We start from the raw sequence: 12,950 nt of genomic DNA on the forward strand, positions 1-12,950 counted from the left end.
AGAGAGAGAGAGAGAGAGACCAGCTCAGCCCACCAGGGGGCAGGGCTGGCTGGCATGTGGTGCTGGGGGATTGAACCGTGGTCCCTGATGCTTTTGCTAAGCTTGTTCTAAGTAGGTGCTTTAGACCACTGAGCCATTTCTCCAGCCCGCAATGTGTGAATTATTGAAACTGTCCTACCAATTTGATTTGAAACTGTCTCATTGCTATTTATCAATAAAATTATGGGAAAAAAATAATGAACCCTTAGTCAAACTTATCAAGAGGAGGAGAGACAAGATAGCAAAATATTAGAAATGAAAAAGGTGAAAACATAACAGACACTGCCAAAATCCAGAAGACTGTAGTTACTATGAAAAACTGTACTTTGACAATTTGGAGAATTTCAAAGAAACAGATTTCTAGACACCTAAGTATTACCAAGATTGAACCAAGAAGACATGAAAATGGTGAACAATTCAATAACAAGCAAACTTCTCTCACAAGGCAGGAATACAAAAACCTACCAAGGGCCTAGATCCAAGTGACTTGCACAGGAAGACATCCTGAGATTGGCTCCTTTCTTCCCTGCTGCTCAGATCCAGGTGACTTGTGATAAGACACCCAAAAGGTAACTTGTTGAAGACATCCCTTCCTCTACTGCTGGGGCCCAGGACCCAGGTGAAGCATAGGAAGAGAGATCAGCTCCTCCCTCTCTCCCTACATCAGGTGGGACCCAGAATCAACCTGGGAACACCACACAGTAAGGCTCCCAGCCAGAGCACAAATGATGGGGATGGGATGGGGGAGTAGTGGCATGAAATAGAAGCAACACTAACAATACAAGCCAGCAAGTGGTAAATTAGTTGAACCAGCATTGTGCTTAGAGACAAAGACATGTTGAATAGAAGCGGGATGGTAGGATTGCGCCACCCCCGTTTTCTCATTTTTTTTCTGTTCTGTTTTGTTTTTCTTTTGGTATATTTGTTGTTTTTAGATATGTGTGTGGTTACTGTTGCTTCCTATGTTTTTTTTTATTTTTTTTACTGTTTCATGATTAAATCTCTAACCTTTCTGTTTTATTACTTACCCTCTTTCTATTGTCTGTTATCTCGCTTGATTTTACGATACTTTCATGTGAGTAAACACTCTCTTCTCTTTCTAGTTCACTTCAATAATCCTAGGCTTTCTCTTCCAATCCTCTCATGACCTACAATTACCCAAAACTAGGATGATCATCCTACACCCCCAATGTTCTCCCTACTATATTTAACCTCATTCATCTCTCCCTCCTACTCCCTATCCCTCTTAAACGCCATACACAACAGGGTAAAAATCACTCTACTAAGTGGAAAATCATTGCATATAAGTTCCTAGTATAAACTGGATCATACTATATAACTGTAGAACTTGTAAGGGATCATAATAATCGCCACAGTCAAGTACCAAAGGAATGGGGTCTGAGTCAAATAGCAACTGCACATTCTTAATATGCTGGGAAGTTAGGTTCTTGAGACAGATTTAAAGACTAAGAACCACCTACATCTAGAAGATATTTTGAGAAACAGACATTTCCTAGGAAAGCCTGAAGACCAGGGATAAATCAATCCATCATAAGAAATCTATAGGCATCAACACAGAAAACAAAGATTAAAAAAAAAAAAAAAGAAAAAAAAAGAAACTCTTTAAAATGATAGCAACAGAATTGTTGTTACAGAAAAGGGGCTGTAGAAAAAATAACTGCAAAGGAGCAAAGAGAAAACCAAAATGACATACATTAAAGCAGACATAGATTTTTTTTTAAACAAAAAAAGCCCAGGAAAATGATGGCAAGTATGAATGTCCACCATAAAAAAGAAATGAAAGGGCCAGCCAAATAGCTCATCAGATTAAAGCACCTGCAAGCAGGAGCAGGGGCCAGGGGTTCAATCTCCAAGCCTGCTGTGCAGCCCTGCCTCCAGGGCATGCTGAGATGGTAACTAAGACTGGGCATGGTGGCACATGCCTGTAATCCCAGCTCTTGGGAGGCTGCAAACAGGTGGATCTCTTCAAGTCCAATCTAGTAGTGAGGCCCTGAACACCCTGTAGACCCTTCCTTAAAATAAAAAAAAGAAAAAAGAAATGGAATCAATGAAACAGATCCAAACAGAAATCCAAGATTATAAACTCCATTGAAAGTATACATAACATATTGAATAATGGCAAGAACAGATTATCAGATCTAGAGACAGGATTGAGACTAGCAACCAGGAAAAGAAAGCTATTTTAAAAATAGCAAAGGACCTTGAAAAATCAATCCAACAACTAGTAGATGAAGCACAGAGGAACAACATAAGATTGATTAGTCAATGAGAAAGCTGGAGACTGCACACATAAAAAAACTGCAGAAATAATGGCAGAAAATCTCCCAAACATGGATACAGAATAACAAATACAAATATACAAATTGATATACAAAATAATAAACATATAGAACTCCAAATAGCCATGACCAAAATAAATCTACACCAAGGCATATAAAAATCAATATTCCAGAAATTCAATCCAAGAACAAAATATTAAAAGCAACTAGACCAAATGTTAAAATAAGCAAGACTCAAGACTTTCTCCAAAAAGTATACATGTAAAAGAAACACAAAAAGATGTTCAACATCATTAGTCATTAAGGAAATGCAAATAAAATCCACAAGAAGGTACTACTATACATCAATTAAATAGTTAAAATTTTAAAATAACCTGACAAGACTGTGGAGCAAGTAAGACTCATATACATTGCTGGTGGGAATGTAACATGGTATAACCACTGGGAAACAATGTGGAAGTTTCTTACAGAATTAAACATATATTTACCATATGAGCCAGCAGCTCCACTCTGGGTACCTATCTTAGAGAAATTAAAATTTAAGCCCCCACAATCTGAAAGTTTAAACATCCTCAAAAGAGTTATCAACAATTCCACATCATGGAATATTACACAGTAATAAAAGGAGTGTGCTAATACATGCAAAACTTGGATAATTCTCAGAAGCATTCTAGGTAAAGCAGGCAATGTCAAAAATGTACATACTGTATTTTACATAGCCAACACTCTTAAAACAATAAAACCATTGCGACAGAGAACAGATCAGTGGTTGCCAATGTTCAGGTATGTGAAGACAGGTATGACTATGAAGAAATAAAACATAATGGATTGGGGGGGGTGCTACAACTATTCTGTATCCTGATTATGGTAATTGTTTACACAAATTTTCCTGTATTAAAAATCATGGAATTGCACACATCCCCATAAGCCCAAATATATACTATGCTCCTATAACACAACAAAATTAAATAGAAAAATTAAAATGCTCAGGCCCATTTCCAAAATTAGTGAGTCAGGATCTTTAGTATTACAATGAAGTTGTTTTCATTTTTAAGATGCTCCATTGGTGCTCTAAACATAGCACACCTAGCACAGATTCTCTCCATTTACCAGAATACTTTTCTTACATAAAATATGCATCTTCTGGAGTAAGTAGCTGTTAACCTTCTGCACTTTCAGACCAAGATAATTCTCTATTCCTACAGCTTCTTCTGGTTATTATATTCACAACACTTAATTAAAACTGTTCTGTGTTCATTCCCTTCAATTTTCTCAACAGCAAATGACTTATGTTACATGTTTGTATTACTCATGCTTAGCACAAAAACTGGAAGAAATGAGTACTTAAATGTTGCTTGAAGAAAGCATTAAATGAAAACATTTACCAGGCAGCTTAACATACATCTTTTTTCCAAAAAGATATAAAGTATCTTTACTACATGTTGGTAACGTTTAATGATCAGATCACTCTGCGTTTTTTTTTTTTTAATGCTATGAACTACCAGCGACTCAACAGTTTTACTTACACATCCCACAAGGACTTAAACTCAATTTAAACATAGTAGTCCCCTTTTCTCCCTCAACTCCTTTATCTCACAACGTGCATATTTTCTGGTACTGCCAGAACTGACAAATAGTTTTAAGAGCCCAAAAATCACTTAATTAGATGCCTCAAACTATTAATATTATTATTATTTTTTTTTTTTTGCGGAACCGGGGATTGAACTCAGGCCCTTGCGCTTGCCAGGGAAGCACTTATTCCGCTGAGCCATCTCCCCAGCCCCAAACCATTTTAAATGATTTCATTTTTCTCATTTCACATCAAACTCAAAAATAACTCCTGATTTGCTAAGATGTAAGTTTTCTATATTCAGTACCTGATGCAAAACCCTTCTTTTACACTGAGGCTATGGAAACAACTTATTAATGTTATGGTCTCACTGACTGAAATTCTGGATCCCAGGAATCTATCACAATGCCAATGGAGTGATTTTCTGGACTGCAACATTATCATTTCATTGCTCTGCTTGGTGCCTTACTCACTATAAGAAAAATTCAAAACTCCTTACCATGGTATAATAGGTCTTCAATGATCTGGCCCTTGCTTACTTCTGTGATTATATCCCACAATCATACTGAACTTCCTGCAGTTACCCAAGTGCAGTCATGATTTCTTCTACCCCTAGGCTCAGGCAAGTAGTTCTGCCTGTATTTTTTTTTTAAATAGCATATTTTTCTGGCAATCTACCAAGCCTAAGCAAGGTCCAGGACAATAGTAGTAAACCTATGGCACACGTGCCAAATCAGGTTATTTATTTCATTAAAAGTTCTAAAAGGTTTGCCATTACTGATCTAGGATGCTTCCAAAGCTATTTGATACTCCAACCCCAATTTGACTCTGGGAAAGAACTATGCAATTCTTTCTTTGGGTTTCTATCAATAATAGATATGGATAGAATATTTTAAATAATATACGTATACGTCTACCATAACATCTATTTATTACTTATGTATTTACCACAAATCTGTCTCCTCCACTAGAATAGACTATGAGTTTCCTAAACACAGGAACTATCCATGTACGACTATTCCCTAGCTTCCCTAGTATCTAATATAATTTTGGAGACATTCCATAAATGTTTGGTAATTATGACGGTAAAAGTTATTGCATTTTTATAACAGTTTTTAGCTCTGGTAAACATTAGAGTTCACAATAATGGAATTTAACACAAAAAACCAAGAGGTTGTTTCAGGCACAAGCAGCAAAATCCATTCATTTGCCTTTTTAATAGAAAACAGCTAATTAATGAGCATTATGTCCCACATACAAAAAGTAATGAAAGTTTACATTTTTTAAATAATATACATTGTTTGTAAGTGTGATGAAAATGTTACTTTTGATACTTTTTTACCTCATTTTGTACCTTTCTACCTATTTTCTTCTTACCTACAACCTCTTGTTATCTTTATGTAATATAAGGAGCTTCTCTCAGGCCTATCCCAGTCCTGCCATGCCCTACATTGTTCCATGTTCCAAAGTTCTTTCTCATTCACTATTCCAGACCTTTTTCTTCTCTCAGTAGGCAAAAATCATTTTGTGTATTTTTGAGACCTTTAGGGGTTGAACCCTGAGATGCACTACCAGACAGCTATATCCCCAGCTTTTATTTATGGCTGGTTATTTCTGAGACAAGCTCTCGGTTCCCTGGGGCTGGACTGAGGCTTGTGATCCTCCTGCTCACTCAGGCTCCTGAGTAGTTAGGCTTACAGGCACACGTCACCAAGCCCAGCTAAAACAGATTTTTAAGAAAAGTAACATCAAGTGTTAATTAATTAAATTACATGTTAATTTAAATTTCAAATTACCCTCCTGATGATGATAATGACAACTCTAGCACTGTGGACCAAACTCAGGGCCTTGCGCATGCTGAGCAAATGCTTTACCACTGAGCTACATCCCCAGTCCTTTCTTCTGTTTTTGGTTTCTTGAGTCAGGGTTTCACTATGTAGCCCAGCTGGCCTCAAACTCATCATCCTACTTCTGTCCCCAGAATGCTGGAATTACAGGCTTAAACCACCACACCTGGCACTCTCTTATATTTAAAATGTCGCAAATGCTTTAAAATTTGTCTATGAGTGAGGAATGTTTTACTTATCAACAAAATAGATTCTGGGAATTTACCAAAAAAAGGAAAGAAAAATCAGAAGGGAATGAACACACAAGGAATGGTTAAAAAAGATGAACTAAGTTGGGAGCAGTGGCATATGCTGATGGTGCCAGTACTTGGAAGGATAAGCAGTGGAGTTTAAGGCCACTTTGGGTAACATAGTAAGAACTCACTTGTCTTCAAAAAAAGGAACTGAAATACCTCTAGGGTTTGGATACCATTTTAAATTTCCTCCAAGGTCCATAATTGATGACTTGATCTGCAGGGTGGTGCCACTAGGAGGTCGTAGAACCTTTGGAATGTGAGGTCTAGTGGGTGATATTTATAGTGGTACACCCTTAAAGTAGATGCAGGACCTTGATTTTCTCAGTTCCTGTCTTGAGATGTGAGCTTTTGTGCCTACACATTCTTCTGTTATAATGTGCCACCATCCACCTCTTCAATAGAACTAAAATAATGAGGGACTAAGCCCTTCAACCTCTAAAACCAAGAGCTCAATAAGCTTTCTCATTTTATAAGTTAATTGCCACAGGTATTTCATTGTGGTAGTATGGGTGTAGCACTAGCACAATGCTAACTCAAATATTATAATTTTTAAATGAAAATTTCACAGTACAAACAGGAACTTAAAAAAATCAAAGAACTAAAGTAAAGGTAAACATTCTTGAGAACACTAAATATCCTAACTCAGATATTTCAGTTTTCTTATTCCTGGACAATTAATTATCAGTGACTATCTTACACAAAATACAAGGGAACACTAGTAAATCAACAAAACTTTTACATTAAGAAACTTTACTCAAGTAAGACACTGAATGACAGTACAGAAGAGCATCAGGCTGTGGTAAAAATCAAACAAAGCTCTTCATTTGCTATTAATGAAAGGCAACATTACTTTTATAAATGTAGGACAGAAAATTTCAGTAAGACTGAAGGGTAGAATCCATTTGAGAGTACATACTTTGAATTAAATGCTATCAAATTTAACAATATCAAACTAAAACCTGCCTTGTAAATATTCATAAATATAATTTTAATTTACTAACAAAATGATTAACCAATGTTTAAAAAAGATACTTTGCATCCAAAGGAAGAAAAATCAAGAAAACAAAAACTATAATTGTGATGACTCTGAGAATCTAACTTTTCATGAAATCAGAATTCTGCATGTTAATTATCTACTTAAGTGTGCTTTTTGTAAAAGAAAATCATGAACTGAAAAAATTTTAATTTTATTGGTATATTTCTGATATACATAATTTTTACATTCATCATAGAGAATTTGTACCTCTATATAATACATTTTGATTTTTTCCCCTATTCTCCTCCCCTGTTTGAGCCCTTTTCCCTTTCTTCTTTACAAAGCTTTGTTTCCATTTGTTTCTATTCTTTTTCTTTTTCCCCACCTTTTTTCTCTTTCCCCTCAACTTTTCTTTGCTCAACTTCCTACATGAACATTTTCTTCCTACTTCCCAGTCATCTGTTTTGGTCCTTCCTTACACTTTAAGATTTGTCACACAAGAGAAACAATGAGATATTTAAACATGTGTGACCAATTTATTTCACTTAAAAATATGATCTCAAGGTGTATCATTTACCTAGAAATGTCTCAAGTTTATCCTTCTTTAGGGAAGAGTAGTACTCTACTGTATATAAAAAATATCTTTACCTATTTACCTATTGAGCAGAAAAAAATTTAACTACTTTATAAGGAAAATAACTCATTGAAAATCATACATAAAAGTTTAGTAGTCTTAACAGACCTTTTAAGGGAAGGACTTGCTACATACAGTACTACTAACCAAAGCACTTTTTCCTTTTAATTTGTAGTTCACTCTTCTCTAAGAGACACAGACATGGTGATTGATGATGGAAACAATAAAATACTTTCACATAACATAGACACATCCTTGTATTTAGAATGTAAAAAGTACATTCTAAAACATAAATCGAATTTCTCTCATGTCATCTAGTAACATAACTACACAGACACAGTTCTACAGAACTAGTTTTTGATATACAGCTTCTATACTGTAGGGCTGGGGACATAGCTCTGCAGCATAGGTGTCTGCCTCGCAAGCACAAAGTCGCGAGTTTGAGCCCTGGTACTGGAAAAAATACTGTAATAATTGTAAAACTTATTTTTGGACACTCATGTATACTTTCAAAATTTTACATTAACTGTTCACTAATATCAAAAAATCTATACTTTATGTATATTCTTCACATTATCAGAAGATACACATGGTTCGATTCTTATTTCCAAAGATAAAAATCACATAAATTATACATAAAGTTTTGCTTATCACTGCATTCTCAACTACCCAGAAAATAATAAAATTTAGGGAACAGAAATAAGATGCAATAAAATAAATTAAGGTAATTAACGTCTCTCCAACTGTAACACTTTTAGTCTAATACATAAGAATGAAAGTATTTAAAAAGCTGATTAATATATTAATAAAATTCTAAGAGTAAGTAATAGAAAACTTAAGGATTTTAAATCATCTGCAAAAAGCAAGCAACATTAAAAGGGACAGTGAAGATGTGTCAATCCTATCAGATACCTTGTTAATGGTATGCTATTACACACTAAAATTAACTAGTGAATTAAGATATGATACTTTAACTGGAGCTAAATGACCCATCAATCCAGAGGGAAAAAATGAACTTGTTACACACAGACCTCATAATTTACCTTCCTGTGGTATAAACGTGTATTCCTGGAATTAAGAGGTTGGGGCTTTGGCAGATGACTAGATCATAAGGGGGGAGCCTTTGTGAATGAGATTAAGTACCCTTATTATGAAAGCCACCAGAAAGAGACAGGAGTGTAGGTGCATGCCTGCAATTTCAGCTATGTAGGGAGGAGGATCACAAGTTCAGGGTCAGACTGAGCAATTTAGTGAGACCTTCTCAAAATCACAACTTAAAAAGGCTTGTGGAGGACATACCTGTAATCCTAGCCTTCAGGGAGACTAAGACAGGAGGACCAGGTTCAAATTCTATCTTGGCAATTTAGATCACATTTCAAAAAAAAAAAAAAAAATTAATAGGTGGGGATGTAGTTCAGTGACAGAGTGCTCCTGGGTTCAATCCCCTAGTATCTCAAGGAGAAGAGATGGCAGGAGAGTTAGGGAGGGGACAGAGGTTTGGGGAGCTTGCCTAACATGGATAATGTTAGGATGTGATCCCTAACACCAACAAAGTAATAAAATTTTTTTAAAGTTTTTTTTTTTTTTTTTTCAAGAGCTTCAGGTAAAATAAACCTGATACAAATAGAGTAGAATGTGGCATTCATTGCAGTTTGGGTTTTTTTTTTTTTTTTTTTTTTTTTTTTTTTTTTTTTTTTTTAAAGAGGCCTAAAGGAGCCTGTTTGTTCCTTTCATGTTAGTACAACTAGAAAGTACTGCCTATCTATTGAGCAGTGTTCAACAGGCAGGGGTCTTTTGACTTCCCAGCCTCCAGAAATGAAAGCAATAGTATTTTGTTTCTAAGTCAGATTTATTTTGTACAGGAACCTAAATAGATTAAGACATGTTCTCTAGTAAAGTCTATGAAAAATAAAACAGAATTTATAGAATATATGCAAAAGTACATATAGCTATTATATGAGGTTTTTAACATTAAAACAGAAAAACCACAAGAAAGATAGAAAAAAATAAATAAGCCACCCTGTCTTGTTTTCTCAGTACTCTGCTGTTCCATCTAGCACAGGTATGTTTAGGGTAACCTTGCCTTAACAAGTTAAGTCATAACCGGTCATACTCTAGCCCAATGATCTCAATTTTTAAGAGTATGGTTTGAATAATTCCACATACAAAACATTCATTTTTGCAGAAACCCAAGTTTTAAAGTACAGAATTTAAATGTTCATTAAAAACATGTTAAAAATTTAAAAAATGACAATATTAAAATGCTAGAAACAACACACACACCTCACTGTATATAGACACATGCACACAAAATGTGTATAACATGTACAAGAACAAAAACTGAAAATCATGACAGTTACACAATAATTACATTTATATATTGTACTGACAGAAGCCACTGCCATAGACAAGTTATTTTTAGGTAAGAGTCTTCTTTGTAATTTTACGTAAAATTTCGGTAAGATTTTGTTTTTACTCAAATTCTTAAAATAATTTGAAATACTACAAAATTTTAAAGGATTAGGGATACATGTACAATTAAAACTAGTCTATCCAAGAATCTTGGTTAAGTTCAGCAGAGTTAAAATTTCCAAATGGCTTACTTATCAAAACTTTAAAATTTTGTTAGATACACACTTAAAAAAACAGCACAGAGTTTGTCAACTTTAAAGCAGAATGCACAAAATCTTATTTACATGACAGAGTCAGGGATACAAATATGAGCTCACACTGTACAAAGCATATTTTCCTATACAGCTGTTATCGTTAGGTATTTTGTTCTTTTTCTGAACTGTTCCTTTCTTTGCATTGCAGCCCTTCTTTTTCCTTTTGTAACCTTTACTTTATGAACACATAGTGTAGCAGTTAAGGACACAGGTCACGACTACCACATTAAACCAAATAAGCAGGCATTGAGCAAGCTTCAAAGCAGCTCTGTGTAGCCATATGCCAACTCTGACAAACACAAACTTCACACTCAGTTTCTTCACAAAATGTAATGCCTGTACTATACTAAAGCAAACAGGTTTTGAAGACTAATTAAAAATAAGCCAATAAGATATCTAATCAGCATATAAGCTAACATACATAAATGCTTGATAAATGCTAACAGTTGTTCCTTTTCCTACAACTGCCTTAGAAATTAAATAGTCCAAGCTGTTCAAGAATGTTTGCACATGTTTGACAACTCTAGTACATGTGTGTAGAATAAAGCCTAAAGTTAACAATATGTTAATGACATAATACTTAATACAGGGGCCAGGGAGATAGCTCAGTAGTCTGAGCACCCGCCTGGCAAGTGCAAGGAACCAGAATCAATCTCCAGTACTGCATGCCACACTGGCCCCGCCCCAAGCACACCAAACTAACCACCAAATCAGGTGTCGTGGGGCATGCCTGTAGTCCCAGTGCTGGGGAGGCTGAAACAGGAGGACCACTACGAGTTTGAGCTGCGTAGGAAGACCCTGTACCAAATACATTAAAAAAAAAACAAAAAAAAAAAACCCAACTTCATACACAAACATCATGCAGCCTAGCAAGTTCATTCCTAGGTCATCTACCAAATTAAAAAAAAAAAAATTATTTACATAAACTTATATACAAATAATCACAGCAGTATTACTCATTCAACTCAAATGTACATTAACTAGTGAATACATTAGCAAACTGAAGTAATGGTTGGGCATACAGGTCTGAAAATCTCCAAACTGATCCAAAATATTTTGAGTGTTATGTCAGCACTCAAAAAGTTGCAGATATTGAAGAATTTCAGATTTCTAGATCAAGAACGCTTCCCCTTCTAGCTATCTTCCTGGAATGCTTAAAGGCATTCATACCACAGTGATTTATGCACACCCATGTTTATAGCAGCATAATTTATAATAGCTAAATCTTGGAAATAGCCCAAATGCCCATCAATAGATGAATGAATAAAAAACATGTGGTACTGGCATACAATAGAGTACTACTGTGCCATAAATAAGGATAAACTTGAGTCATTTTTATGTAACTGCATGTTCCTTACAACCATAATTTTAAGCGAAATAAACCAGACACACAAGTTTAAATGCTGCACTGTTTCTCTTGTGTGAGAAACTCAAAAGGAAAGGGGAACAAGAGAGGGAGGAAGGAAAAGGAAGGGAAAAGGGATTTTTTAAAAAAGAATGGAAAGATGAAAATGGAAACAAAGCTTTGTAAATAAGGAGAAAAGCTGACAAGAGGAGAGGAGACTTGGATAAAAGAAATACTAAAATATACTGTATACAAGTACAAATTCCCTATAATAAATGTGATCATTATGATGGCTAATATGTACTATACTGATAAAAAAAGGATGCTAAAATACCAAAGTCTATGGAAGAATTCCAGGGTCTAAAAAACTGAAATCTGAAACACCTTTTATCTAAAATATTTTGGATAAGGACACTCAATTCATATGTCCAAACAATAATATATTCATCAATATACTAAGAAATGAAGTACTGCTTCATACTACAACATGAATCTCAAAAACATACTGAGTGAAAGAAGTCTGACACAAAACATTTATGGAAAACTGCATTTACCTAAAATACATACAAGAGACTTATTTACAATCAGAAAGTAGTTTAGCAGATGTATTGAACTATTGATGGCAATAAGGATTATTCCAAATAGGCACTAGGGATCCTTTTGGGGTGATGGAAAGAAAAGTAAAACTGAATTATGGGCATGACTAAACAATTGAGGAAATTTTCTGAAAATAATTATGAATAAATTTTATAGTATGGATATCCGACCAACCCTAGGCCCTGCAAGTGTGGGGGAGAGCTTCTGCTCTGTCCTGCGCCAGCCCACCACTCCAGGCCCAGGCCTGCTGCGTAAGAGAGTCACTTCCCTGCATTCTTCAGACCACTCCAGACCACTCCCGCCTGACCAGAACCAGTGCAGCTTGCCATCTGAGTAAGAACTGCTGCTGCGCTCCCGGAAGTCCTGCAGACCCACCAAAACACAACACTGGTGAGTGTGTGGGAGAGTTTCTGGGCTCGCTCACCCCCGCTTCTCATACCCCTCCAGACCCAGCCCAGATCTAGCATACAGGCTTGAGGTAAAACCCTGCAGCTAAAGTCCCCGCAGTGAGAGACTAGGGTCAAATCCACATAGCTAATCCAGGAACAGATCATCTTACCAAAGGTGGACAGCAAGCCCACCTCCAAGGGCAACAACAGTAAGGAGCTGAGCACAGTAGCCAAACCCAAGCCAGGCACAACTGCATGAACAGAACTTGGTATATCAGTACCTGAATTTCA

At 35.7% G+C, this 12,950-nt stretch overlaps 1 protein-coding gene across 2 annotated transcripts in view; it reads right to left on the reverse strand.

The window, feature by feature from the left end:
* Nucleotides 1-12,950, reverse strand: part of Arfgef1 (ADP ribosylation factor guanine nucleotide exchange factor 1) — a 156,044-nt gene that overhangs the window by 122,960 nt on the left and 20,134 nt on the right. The window contains exon 1 of one of the 2 annotated variants that reach the window (XM_023722363.1): nucleotides 505-526. The exons of the other annotated variant lie outside the window; for it this stretch is intronic. The gene's annotated coding sequence lies outside the window, so the exon portion shown is untranslated. Of the gene's footprint in view, nucleotides 1-504; nucleotides 527-12,950 lie in introns of those variants that run through there. 2 annotated transcript variants of the gene reach the window in all.

Source organism: Octodon degus, unplaced genomic scaffold (assembly GCF_000260255.1).
Source record: "Octodon degus isolate 3935 unplaced genomic scaffold, OctDeg1.0 scaffold00091, whole genome shotgun sequence".
Classification (NCBI taxonomy): domain Eukaryota; kingdom Metazoa; phylum Chordata; class Mammalia; order Rodentia; family Octodontidae; genus Octodon; species Octodon degus.